Source organism: Cupressus sempervirens, chromosome 1 (assembly GCF_028749045.1).
Source record: "Cupressus sempervirens isolate cs-2001-9-10 chromosome 1, ASM2874904v1, whole genome shotgun sequence".
Taxonomy (NCBI): Eukaryota; Viridiplantae; Streptophyta; class Pinopsida; order Cupressales; family Cupressaceae; genus Cupressus; species Cupressus sempervirens.
In genome coordinates this window covers 323,781,328-323,792,503 of record NC_143118.1, presented here as the reverse complement: position 1 = coordinate 323,792,503, position 11,176 = coordinate 323,781,328, and the positions used below count along the sequence as shown (strand labels likewise).

Here is an 11,176-nt window from a genome sequence, read left to right as displayed (position 1 = left end):
TTATTAAATGAATTAGATGCATGCAAATGATTTCAGCCAAAAAGTTTTAAAAGGTTAAAGTTAGTTACTTCTGATTCACCCCCCACCCCCTCTTAGAAGTAAATCTTCCCACTTGTAAATTCCAACATCCACCTCATCTAATCCTCTTTGTCACCAAGGGTGGTGGTCTTCTATCAATTCAAAATAATCCTAAGCGACATGGTTGTTTGAATGTTAAAATGCTAGCTTTGTATAACAATTGTATCCTTTTTAAGGACTGACTCTAGGTTATGTCAAGTAAGGTTGTTTCTTGCTACAACATTAATTTCTCTAATGAATATATTTGCTATTTTAGAACCATTCACCTCAAGCCTCTCCCACTCAGATGTCATGACCTTTTTCTTTCTCTCCTCATCCTTCTTGTCGCAACCATGATGTCTATGGAAATTTCATATAAAATAATCGAGTATACAATGCCCCAAGCATCCTCCAAATCAAACTCATATTCAAATCATAGGTTACTATTGTTGTTTAGTTGTTGTTTTAATTACTTAGATTCTTGTTTGATTTTTGTTATTCTCTACGTGTTGAAACTTGTTAGTTTTACTTTATTGGTCTTCTATTTTACACCATCCAATTGTATTCCTCTAAATCAAATCATCCTAATCATTATAGCAAAGGATTATTGCACTCGCTCAGCGCTGAAGTCCTACTAAGGCACATCAACTCATCTTCCTTCTGATTGTGGAATAAGGAAAAATATATCAATCATCTTTTATCTTTTATCTTCTTGTACAATAAGAGATAACACTTAGCGATGCTAATTGTTGACCCTATACCTATAATATAAATAAATATTTGGCTAAAGCCATCTAATTTGACAATAATTATTAATTTTTTGGAATAAAATCTTGAAAACAAATACTGGGTTTAGATTTATTTTTGTACAATTTGGAATAGTCTCACTAAATGATGCAATATTCGAGGTGGATTGACAAGAGGACCCAATAAAGCTTTCAATTTTTACCATATTATGATATCTTATATCCTTTATCAAAATAAATTGATGCTTTGGGTTATTGTTTGAGGAGCTTTGAAGCTGCAACCATTTTTGTCTTGATTTTTCTAGAGTACATCATTTCTTCAATCTTCTCACCTTTTTTCTTGGTAATTATTGCACCCATGGTGTTATTCCATAATAATATGTCCAAACTTTATTTGATAAGCAATATTTATGTAGAGATGGTGATTATATTGATTATCAAATAACAATGAAATACAATTTGAAATGACTTTTGAATAAAGGAGGAGGAATACTTTTCAAAACAAGCTCATTTTCACAATAATCAAAAGTAACCACACTTTCTTGAACAACATTTCTTTGAGGAGACAAGTCTATTGAAGAGCCCATTTCTTTGACTTTTGATTATGCGTGTGTATATTGCACACACACACACACACACACACACACACACACACACACACACACACACACACAAATTTGCAAAACTTATAATGTGGAAATTCAGAGAGGCTATGCTTACTGCTATTTGGCTAGATATCCTTTGTATAGTCAATGAACTTGATTTACAATATGTTGGTGTAAATTAGTACTTTACTATTTACACTTACTTAAGTTTACTTAGGTTAATGCATTAGTTAATTACTTTGCATTAATTTATTATTTTTATTATGAGACACTTAGGAGTTTGTGCAACCTTGTGATTTGTCATGTTGACAACACAGGAGTATGCACCTTTATTTGAGCACATGGTGTCTACAACATTGTTTTGCGTGTTCCACTCTTCTAGGCTTATCCTCTCATCACCGCACTTACTTCCGTGCTTAATGGAGGATAATCCATATCTGGTGGACATGTGCTTGGTTGTTTGACACTTCATGGTGCTAACTTCTATGCATTCTAGAAGTTCTCCTGTAGCCTTTATAATCAGGCACTCCTAGTGTATTAGCATCACATTCTGAACAGAGCAATGTATTCGGACATACTCTGATTAATTGATCATATCTTTCTTTGGTCTACTGTGTGCTTGTGTTTGAGTTCTTAGTTCTTGGGTGAATTTTGCCCTTAAACAAATTCTTACACAATAATTTTGAATCAAATATATTCTAAACATTTATCCAAACTATATTACTATAGAATTTTGTTTAATGAAATTATTTTAGATTCTTTTGACATTTTATTCCTTTTAGATCAAAATTAACCCTTTCCTTATCTTAATATATATCCTTTATAAATTGAAATAGTTTATATTTTAATATTCTTTATTTATTCTTGTAAGTATTTTATTTTTTATATTGACAATACAAATTTATTGAACGATTTTAATCTTCCAAAGTAAAGTCTCCTTAGATTTTGATTTCATATTATTTTAAACAATCTTTTCAAATGTTACTTAGATCTTTAATAATATTATTTATAATATTCTATTAGAACACTTAATCTTCTACCTTTCTTTCTTTTATATATACAAATATAGCAAACTTTTGTTTAACGTTTTAAACGATATATATTTATTTAATGTATTAAATGTTCTAGGTTTATTATAATCAACCATAGGAGATGATATAAGTACTAGTGGTTAAATTTATAATATTTGTATTAGTTGAAGACTCAAGACATGCAATTTCACCGTTATAGATACTTTTCTAATCTTTCTTAGTGATAAAATTAATTGTTTTAAATCATTAATTCGCAAACACACGAGTATGATGTCTGGAAACAGACAGATGCCACCTCAAAAGTTCAATTAAATTCAATTAAAAATTAATGGGAGGATTTTTTGTTTCTTTTTTTTTATAATTTTTGGGATGAATAGAAAAACGACAAACCAAAGCTCACTTAGCTCAGGATAAATTTGCTGTTTTTTTCGTCACAGCAAAAACAGAGAGATGTTGAACTTTGTATGCCATTTCCCTTCCAGTCGAGAAAGCTTTCTGCTCGCTTCTGGCCTTTCCGCAATCATCCTAGCAAGTTAGAAGTCCAGCAGATTTTAAGCAAATCGATTGGATCTGTGAAATTCTACGCCACTACAGCTTCAATGGCGGCTCAACTCAGGTGGGTGTCTCCAAATATTTGTAGATATGTGTCCGCTTTATTTTGATCGCCATAAACTAAATCTGGAATAGCAACTGTTTTTTATTTTGAAATCATAGTTTTCTCATTTGTCTGCCTTATCGGATTAACTGCTCCATTTTTTTCTTTGGATTTTATTTTTGAAAACGAGCGGTTAAGTTCTTTGTCATATGTTCTTTTTAGGTTTTTAGACAAATCTTTCCTATCATCTGTAGTGTCACTATATGGTTCTGTTACATTCTTTTTTTGGGTGCGTTATATATCATTCCCTTGATTGATTGATGTAACATCACTTTTGCTTTGTTCAAGCTCATCTTTTAGTTGCAACACCACTTGTAATCTCAGTTTGGACACCTAGTTGTTTTGTTGCTATTTAATTCTCAGTTTGGACGCCCAGTTATTTTCTTGCTGTTTCTTCTGGTACAATTTTCTAAGATTTCAGGCAGCAGTTTCTTTTGCCAGGAAGACTCTTTTTAAAGCTACCATTTCTTGTAGATTGAATATTCATATTTTTCTTCGATGTATCTTAATTTGGATAGCTAATGTTGTTTTCTTCTAGTTCACTTGATCTGAAGACGCAAGTTTTTGCTGCTGCTATTTCTTGCAGTATAGACACCGAATTCCATTTCCTTCAGTCTCTTAGCACGAGCATCCATTTCTTTGTTTTGCTGATTTTTCTCTCTGTTTGAAGACCCTCTTTTTTCATGCTATTTCTCAGCCTGTACATGTAGGCCACAGCTGCGTTACCATTATTTCTCAGCTCAATCACTCAATTTTTTTTGGTTTAATTTCTTTGTTTGGGTATCCGATTTTTGTTGTTGTTGTTTCATTTAGCCTGATATCCTTTAGTTTGCTACAGTTGGTCGTATACTGGTCTCTGAATGCTCCTTTCTGTTTATTGCTATTTCTAATTTAATTTAAATAATCCGGTTAAAGCTCCCATCCAATAGAACTATGAAACCGTCAGAGTTGCTGCTTTTATCTTTGTTTATACCCAAATTTATTTTATAAGCAATTTTTAGTTTCACTATCCTTTTAGTATTTTGCTTTGCAGTTAATTCTCTCAGCGAGGCTACCCCTTTCTGTTTTACGAATCTCTCTTTTGTTAATCTAAATTGGTAATCTTTCCTATTTAAGCAAGCAGGGGCTTACCTTCAGCTTATATGCCATGCATAAGGGATTTTTTCTTTCAAAATCAAGTACTTGCACCTTTCCTTGTCTATTAAGTTACACGATACCCAAAACTCGATGGAGTATATTACATAATCATTCAATTAATGAGTTGGTGCTAGTTCTTTTTTCTTTTGGAATTTTGAATACACAATTTGCTATGGCTTGTAGGTTATCCAGATTGCTTTTGTTGCTATTTCTGTTAGTTTGGATACTCTTCCTTGGTATAATTTTTATTTTTCCTGAAAATACCCTGTTGGCACTTGTATTTGTACCTCATTCACCATGCAAGATGGTCCTCAGTTTGGCAGTGAAAGTTGATTTTCAGGCATGGAAATGGCCAGCTGGCCTGAAACTACTAGCATTATTATCTTGAGAGCTGGAGCTTGTTTGTTAAATCTTATTAGTCGAAAGTTTTGATAATTCGAAACGAGCATGCAAATTTGTTTATAGGAGGAGTTTTGGTCCCCATTCTAATATTTCTAATATTTGGGTGGCTTTATATAGCATCATCAAAATGAGAAAGTATTCTCATTTCTGACAATGTTATGGGCGTTCATGCATCATCAGGATGACTTGCACGGTCACAATTTTTTTTTAACAGCCCATGGACTACTCCCCGTGTGGGGTGGTGGAATGAACTCCATTAGTTTAGATCAGGAATCAAGCCCACGCACAGAAACCCACATTGAAATATAATTCAAGAGCTCAACTATAGATCTATTGGTTAGAGTTGGGCAAATATTTGGAATTATTCTTTTGCTTGTGATTTGATTATTTGATATGAAAACTAGGTTAAATGGTGTGAATATGACAATTATCAATATAAGCAATGAGCTACAGAACATATATGCCAACTCTGAGTACAGATCTGGAAAAGGGAATAAAAAAGGAACCCGTCACTGAAATTCAGGCCTGAAATTGTGGGACTACGTGGCTAAGTGACGTAGTCCCAGAGTTGTTGATGCAAATATTGAAAATAGATTACAACTCAGGATGTTGCTCTGTCCATCTCCTTGAAACTTTCCCAAAGAAGTGTCAGATGATATGGCTAAGCCATAGTGTCTAGGGATTTCTAGTCCTGCACGCATGAAGAGGAAAAATGGTGTTGGGCTGTTTAGGGACTTCTTCAGTCAAGTCCTGGGTAAGAATTGACCTCCTCTACAGTGATAGTGATTGGATTGAAAGCTTAATCTGAAGTACAATGCTGAATATGACAATATTATATCTCAAGCTCGATAATGTTGATTAATGCAATGCTTTTTGGATATGATACTCAACAGTTGATGTAAAAACATGACACCACAAAACAAGATTAACCATGAAAGCTCCCTTGCATGAAGAATATTGTAATTTTATGTTCCTTAATTCTTAAATTGAAGAATTTTGCTTATAGTACTTTCTTTAGGAAGTGATTAGGAATGAATAGGATGTTTAAATCATGAAAATGAATTAGGAAAGATGCTCTTATATAGGTTTTCAAGGTATTTCATAAATTAGGCCGACCTCCAAGGGTCATATGCAAATATCAAGATCAAATAACAATTGGCGAGAATCAACATGCTAACATATTCAAATTTTTGGGCACGATTTTGGGGGATTTTTGCAACTATGCCACAGTACACCCAAGATGAGCTGGGGCAGGGGCAAATGTGGTATACACAACTTAGAGCACGGGATTTGATCATCTCATGAACATATAACTACAATTTGACAGCGAAGGGGCTAGAAATAGGCTTGGAAAGAACTATGAGTAGACACACTAAGGCAAGGGCCCAAAAAAGAAGAGTTTGGCCCCATTATCATTAACAATGTGCAGGTTGCTGATATAGGAAAAATGAAAAAGGAATTTTATAGATTTTGACAGATACTCTTTTTGGCTGATAACAAAAGGTAACCATTGTAAGGAAACCTCAGGGATTTGCAAGTAGAACATTTAAAGGTGATTGAGAAGGAAGATGCTGAAGAGCTAAGTAAGCACATTAGTCATGTAGAAATTATGATGGTCATTAATTCCATTCAGAGTGGTAAATCCCCTGGTATTGATAGTTTAGTTGCAGAATTCTATAAAAAAATGCTAATTGGATCAGCCAAGATTTGTTGGTTGTTTACAAGGGGGCTTTGAAAAATGAAACCTAGGCAGTGAATTTAATGGAGGAGCTGTCAAACTTTTGCCTAAAAAAGGGGGATAGGTCCCCAAAAAAAACATTGGTGGACTATAACCTTCCTAAATGTCTCCTACAAGATTTTGGGAAAGCTGCTAGCATTGAGATTAAAAGGGATCTTGCCCAAGTTTATCAACCATACCCAAATTGGGTTTCATATAAAAAGATTAGAGAAATTTATTCTTCACAATAGCTGGGAAGAAATGAAATGAGCTAGATATTGTAATGTTCCCAAGTTAATATCTTAAGATTTGGGGACTATCTTCAATTATAAGTGATTTTTTTCCGATTTAAAGTCTTTATTTATCAAACAAAATTCTTCATTTAATTAGATGAGCTTATCTTGATGCCATGTCAATGATTACCTGGATGGAAGTGCTTTATTCAGAATTGTTATAGAAGCATGGATGGCTTATGTTGAAGGGTGCACACTGATATTTTTATTTATTGATATTCTGGTTCAGTATACTGGTCTGATCACAAACTGAGGTAAGATGGTATTTGGTGCCTGATTTCTTATATGTTGTTTTGATATCTTGTTATGTGTGTCTCCTTGTTGAATAAGCTCTGTTAGAAATTGAGTTTATTGTTGCCAATGATCAGACTCAATCATTCTTGGACTACTCCTTCCTAGAATCTCTCTCTCTCTCTCTCTCTCTCTCTCTCTCTCTCTCTCTCTCTCTCCACACACACACACATACACACACACACACACACACACACACACACTTGTTGAACCAAGATAATTCTGTCTCTTTAAGATGAATAACAACATCAATATTCTACGTTTCTCTTCATCGATGATTGATGCATAATCAGTATGATCTGTCCAATATGATCCTTAATCATATATAACTATGAACTCTTAAAGCTTCCACTATGGTGGTTTTGTATGCATCGACTGTAATCTCTAATGATGGGTACCGTTACCGCCTCTCCTAACCTGTATTAAACTTGTACAGGTGATGTTTGTCTTTTGGTATTTGTCGTTATGTCTGATTGGACATTTATGTCACCGTTGTGGCCATCTATAATAGTATCATGGACTGGTTATTGATTCAATATATGTTGCTGACTGGATTTGTTTTTCAAATCATTCATTGTGTTTAACTTTGGGGTTAGGAGACTCTGACTAGATCCTGGGTAGGACTTTCTATAAACTGTTTTTCAATCTCCCCTTTGTTTTATATGTTGTTTCTCCCATTGGGAAGTCGCAACCCTTTGGTCGATTGCGGTTCATTTATGATATTATATATTAATATATGAAGATTATAATATTACCCTTTCTATATATCAAAGTAACGAGAATCGTAATCGGATCGGAATCGGCAAGGCTGAATCAAATCGCGAATTGGCCATGAATCAGAATCGAATCGGCAAATTTAAAAAACCCTTGAAATTTAGTGAGTGACTTATTTCATAAACCCTTTATCACTGATTCGATTCACCGATTCACAAAAAATCGTTTGCCTTGAATCGAATCGCCGAATCGTGTGAATCGTCGTGATTCTCGTTACTATGCTATATATATATATATGAATATTATAATATCATATTTAATAAAATATTAATAGGAGGATTATAATATATATTTTTTCACGGGGAAGTTGCAACCTTTTGGTCGACTGTGGTTCATTTATTATAATTTATATTAATATATGAAGATTATAATATTATATTATATATATATTTATTAAGATATGAATATTATAATATCATATTTAATAAACTATTAATACATGGATTATATTTATAAAAAAAAATATTTATACATGAATATTATATAATATATTATATTGTGATATTGCTATTAGGATTTAACTATGTGATTTTGAGTCAAACTTATTGACCCATGTTTCATGAGTAGTGATTCAACGTGAATCCATCTCTCATGGGAATAAATGGAACACTTAGCACTCATTGGATCTAGGTGATGCTCACAGGGGTGAAGCACCAGGACTTCCCGGGAGGTCACCCATCCCAGTACTACTCTAGCCTAAGCGCGCTTAACTACGGAGTTTCCTCCATGGTTAAACCCAAAGCTTGCAACCCCATTTGCAAAACCTTCATTAAGTGTTGTGCCTTATGAACCATTCATTTAAAAAGCCCCTTCAACTCATCAATTGATAAGTAGGAGATAATTTCCACAACAAGTCAAATTGTGATATTGCTATCAAGATTTAACTATGTGATTTTGAGTCAAACTCATTGACTCATCTTTCATGAGTAGTGATTCAACATGAATCCAGCTCTCATGGGAATAAATGGAACACTTAGCAGTCATTAGATCTAGGTGATGCTCATAGGGGTGAAGCACCGGGACTTCTCGGGAGGTCACCCATCCCAGTACTACTCCAGCCCGAGCGTGCTTAACTACGAAGTTTCCTCCATGGTTAAACCCAAAGCTTGCAACCCCATTTGCAAAACCTTCACCAAGTGTTGTGCCTTATGAACCATTCATTTAGAAAGCCCCTTAAGCTCATCAATTGATAAGTAGGAGATAATTTCCACAAGTAAAATTGTGATATTGCTATTAGGATTTAACTATGTGATTTTGAGTCGAACTCATTGATCCATGTTTCATGAGTAGTGATTCAACATGAATCCATCTCTCATGGGTGACCTCCCGGGAAGTCCTGGTGCTTCACCCCTATGAGCATCATCTAGATCCAATGAGTGCTAAGTGTTCCATTTATTCCCATGAGAGATGGATTCATGTTGAATCACCACTCATGAAACATGGGTCAATGAGTTTGACTCAAAATCACATAGTTAAATCCTAATAGCAATATCACAATTTGACTTGCTGTGGAAATTATCTCCTACTTATCAATTGATGAGCTTAAGGGGCTTTCTAAATGAATGGTTCATAAGGCACAACACTTGGTGAAGGTTTTGCAAATGGGGTTGCAAGCTTTGGGTTTAACCATGGAGAAAACTTCGTAGTTAAGAGCGCTCAGGCTGGAGTAGTACTAGGATGTGTGACCTCCCGGGAAGTCCTGGTGCTTCACCCCTCCGAGCATCACCTAGATCCAGTGAGTGCTAAGTGTTCCATTTATTCCCATGAGAGATGGATTCATGTTGAATCACTACTCATGAAACATGGGTCAATGAGTTTGACTCAAAATCACATAGTTAATTCCAGATAGCAATCTCACAATTTGACTTGCTGTGGAAATTATCTCCTACTTATCAATTGATGAGCTTAAGGGGCTTTCTAAATGAATGGTTCATAAGGCACAACACTTGGTGAAGGTTTTGTAAATGGGGTTGCAAGCTTTGGGTTTAACCATGGAGGAAATGTAGAAATTGAGAAAACCAACTTCACAGATCCTCAAAAACACCTGCATGCAAATATCTTGCAATGAAGAGAAACCAGAAAACGGAAAAAGCAGAGCTTACAAGTTCTCAAGAATATGAGAGCGAAAATGTATTCTAAGTTATGAAAACAAAAATACAAAAGTTCAACCTTTTAAGGTGAACGAAACCCTAAAGGAAAAAAAACTAGGTTTGCGCATTATAATTAATATAAAATATTAATTATATGCACCTAAGAGAGCTAAAGCAACTAGAGTAATAAATAACTTACTCTAACAAGAAACTCCGTAGTTAAGCGCGCTCAAGTTGGAGTAGTATTGGAATGGGTGACCTCCCGGGAAGTCTTGGTGCTTCACCCCTGTGAGCATCACCTAGATCCAATGAGTGCTAAGTGTTCCATTTATTCCCATGAGAGATGGGTTCATATTGAATCACTACTCATGAAACATGGGTCAATGAGTTTGACTCAAAATCACCTAGTTAAATCCTAATAGCAATATCACAATTTGACTTGCTGTGGAAATTATCTCCTACTTATCAATATATTATATTATCATTTATACTCTAATATTATTATTATTATTTATCCTTTTATTTCTGTTTAATTATTTATTATTAATAAGTCCTATTTCAGTAGTAGGGACATTACAGATATTTTAAGCAAGTTGTTGGAATCTTTTTCATTGATTTAAAAAAAAATTATGACAGGATTGACTTCTGATGCTTGATGTCTTCTTTTTTTCTAAAAAAAATCTATGATATGGTTAACACCTTGTTCAAATATGTTAATATGCAGATGGATTTTAATGCCCCCCTTTTGATCCTATTTCTTTTTAGAAATCCATGAGACAAGGATGTTCTTTGACACTTGCATTATATGTAATTGCTGTTGATGCTCTGCACTATCTGTTGAAATTCTCTTCTAGAAATGATTCCTCTAAAGACATTTCTTTATCCAACAATGAAAATCACTTGAACACACTATTTGCAAATGATATGAGTTTATTTGTAAAATTGCAAGAAAAGAACTCCGAGAATTTGATTAATGCTTTGAATATTTTCGCAATGCATTTGGGGCATAAGTTTCAAAGAGTAAATAGTTCGGCCTCAATTGGAAAGATGAACCTCCTTCCTAGCTTAGTAAATTTGGTTTTTGATTGGGAGGATCTAGTAAGCAAGTCAGATACCTAGGTATCCCATTTTCTGTTAATGTGTGAAATTGGTTTGTTGGTAAAATTGAGAAGAAAATGAATAACCAATAGTGTCTTTTCCTGATAGAGTGCAAATTTTAAATATTCTATCCTACTATAACATCTTTTATGCCTTTATGTGGTTTCTAAACAGTTACTAAATCAATGATATTCATAAAAGCATAAATAGATTCTCATGGCTTGATTGGAAGACACAAAAAAGGGTTGCAGTCAGTTGGAAGTGGTGTTGTCTTGAAGAG

General features: G+C 34.1%; 1 protein-coding gene across 3 annotated transcripts in view; it reads left to right on the top strand.

Moving 5' to 3' along the window:
* Nucleotides 1-2,788: 2,788 nt before the first annotated feature.
* The window catches only part of LOC149577462 (nuclear pore complex protein NUP50B-like), a 31,168-nt gene continuing 22,780 nt past the window's right edge, over nucleotides 2,789-11,176 (top strand). For all 3 annotated transcript variants that reach the window (XR_016363527.1, XM_089823921.1, XM_089823924.1), the window contains exon 1: nucleotides 2,789-3,055. The gene's annotated coding sequence lies outside the window, so the exon portion shown is untranslated. The remainder of the gene's footprint in view (nucleotides 3,056-11,176) is intronic.